The 2,454-nt window shown below is 46.1% G+C and overlaps 1 non-coding gene across 1 annotated transcript; it reads left to right on the top strand.

Moving 5' to 3' along the window:
* Window positions 1-1,145: 1,145 nt before the first annotated feature.
* TRNAH-GUG (transfer RNA histidin (anticodon GUG)) lies at window positions 1,146-1,217 on the top strand. Its single transcript has one exon. It is a non-coding gene; the product is annotated as a tRNA-His (tRNA).
* Window positions 1,218-2,454: the final 1,237 nt, after the last annotated feature.

The following is a 2,454-nucleotide window of genomic DNA, read 5'->3' on the forward strand; positions in this document are numbered from 1 at the left end:
AGGGAAGGAGCATTGGTCATGCATCCCTGCATGAGGGTGAGACAGGGAGGAGATATGATCCCCGTATGAAGCCGAGAGAAGGAGGAGGCGTGAACGTGCATCCATGTATGCGGGCGAGACAGGAAGGAGCATTGGTCATGCATCCCTGCATGAGGGTGAGACAGGGAGGAGATATGATCCCCGTATGAAGCCGAGAGAAGGAGGAGGCGTGAACGTGCATCCATGTATGCAGGCGAGAAGGGAAGGAGCATTGGTCATGCATCCCTGCATGAGGGTGAGACAGGGAGGAGATATGATCCCTGTATGAAGCCGAGAGAAGGAGGAGGCGTGAACGTGCATCCATGTATGCGGGCGAGACGGGAAGGAGCATTGGTCATGCATCCCTTCCCGAGGGTGAGACAGGGAGGAGATAAAATCCCCGTATGAAGCCGAGAGAACGAGGAGACATGAACGTGCATCCATGTATGCGGGCGAGAAGGGAAGGAGCATTGGTCATGCATCCCTGCATGAGGGTGAGACAGGGAGAAGATAAAATCCCTGTATGAAGCCAAGAGAACGAGGCGGCATGAACATGCATCCTTGTATGCAGGTGTGACATGGAGTCATCATGAACATGCATCCCTTTATAAGGACATAACATGGAGGACGCATGAACATGAATGCCTGAATTTTATGGTGGTGGCATTCGGGTGATTTGGCACGTGCAATTGGCAAAGAGCACTTCTCCTGTGCAAAAAAATAAATTTACTATTAGCACCCCGGAGGGAGCCTCTGCACTTCTTATAGGGAGAAAACTCTGCAATGGAAGGGGACAGGGTCAATAACAGCTGTAAACTCTCACAAGACCATCACTGCTCTCACACTTTCCTGCTCTCAGGCTGCGGGCCATTATCGGCCCTGGCTGCCGCACCATTGCCAGGTTTGTGTAACTATATTATTTCTAATTGGTTCCACTTTGATGACTTTCATTTGGATTCTGACTTGATTATTGAGATCTTAAATAAGTGACTGGGGATCAGGTGTCCACTTATTCTCATGGATAACATCACAACCAACCTTTAATTCAAACATGAGTCATGACATCACAGATGGAGTACAGCTTATGATAGAGGTGGAACGTCACATTGTAGCAGCCCAAGTAGCTCGCCGTGATCGTATAGTGGTTAGTACTCTGCGTTGTGGCCGCAGCAACCTTGGTTCGATTCCGAGTCACGGCATTGCGGTGAGGCAATGTCATGGCAGTTGGGCAGATATTTTAGAATTTCCATTAATACATTGGCAATCTCTGTGGAGGACTGAAACAATTCGATATGTCCTGTTACTGTTATGAACCTTTTGTTTCTTTAATGCTCTTTGCACACTTTTTCATCGGGTGACTGTAATGTATTTCAACCAAATCTAATTAAGAGCGCATTATGTGGTGACATTTGCAGTACATGAAACATTATAACACTGCCATTTACGTCAATAACCACTAGCTTGATTAAGACATATGTATTGCAGCGACAGTATTTCCCAGTTACAAATGGGAATAAAAACAACATCCGCGAGGGATTGAACCAACGACATTTAACTGATGTTGCCAATTGAGCGCGTTACAGAGAGCGCGAGGTCCCGCCTTTACAGTCACACGCTGATGATAATACAGATGTTTAAATAAACAGGCATATCTGTGGACTTGTGGTCTTTCTACATTGGGACTCATAGTCTAGTCCTAGGATATTGTAGGCACTGGCGTATCTTTTAGTGGAATGAGAGGCATTCTGTAGTCGCGTGAAAGGACCTTTCAAGTCAATCTGATCTGTATTGTCCTGTGAAAAAAAGCGTTCTTAGACACAGTGAGGAGTTTTTGGGGATAATGGGAAAATCATTTCCAACTAAATGACAGGAATTTCTTAGTCCAATCATGAGGTGTGCTAGGCTTTTTTATACTGTGGCGGAAAGAGAGAGAGTATAACAGTCATTATAAATAAAGGGCCAAGGAAGTGACAGTTTATGGAAGGAACAATTTGCACATAGTTTTAGAATGTGGTCAGGAGGAGGACAATGTGCTTACACATATGAAACATTAGAAGGTAGACATTATGGAAGCACATATATTTCTTTATTTTTATTGTATTTGGGGAGAGGGGGTTAATATAGCACGTCCAATGTGGAAAAGTGCTTTCCATAGCAACTTGCAGGTGGGCGACATCTAGATCTGTGCAGTAGCCACCCATGCCCCGGACGTCAAAGAGAACAAGAAGTTACACATGTTGGAAGTGAGGGTGAGACATTGAGGAGATATGATCCCCGTATGAAGCCGAGAGAAGGAGGAGGCGTGAACGTGCATCCATGTATGCAGGCGAGAAGGGAAGGAGCATTGGTCATGCATCCCTGCATGAGGGTGAGACAGGGAGGAGATATGATCCCCGTATGAAGCCGAGAGAAGGAGGAGGCTTGAACGTGCATCCA

Source organism: Ambystoma mexicanum (assembly GCF_040938575.1).
Source record: "Ambystoma mexicanum isolate Mex_15411 chromosome 12 unlocalized genomic scaffold, UKY_AmexF1_1 Mex_chr12_unloc.1, whole genome shotgun sequence".
Taxonomy (NCBI): Eukaryota; Metazoa; Chordata; class Amphibia; order Caudata; family Ambystomatidae; genus Ambystoma; species Ambystoma mexicanum.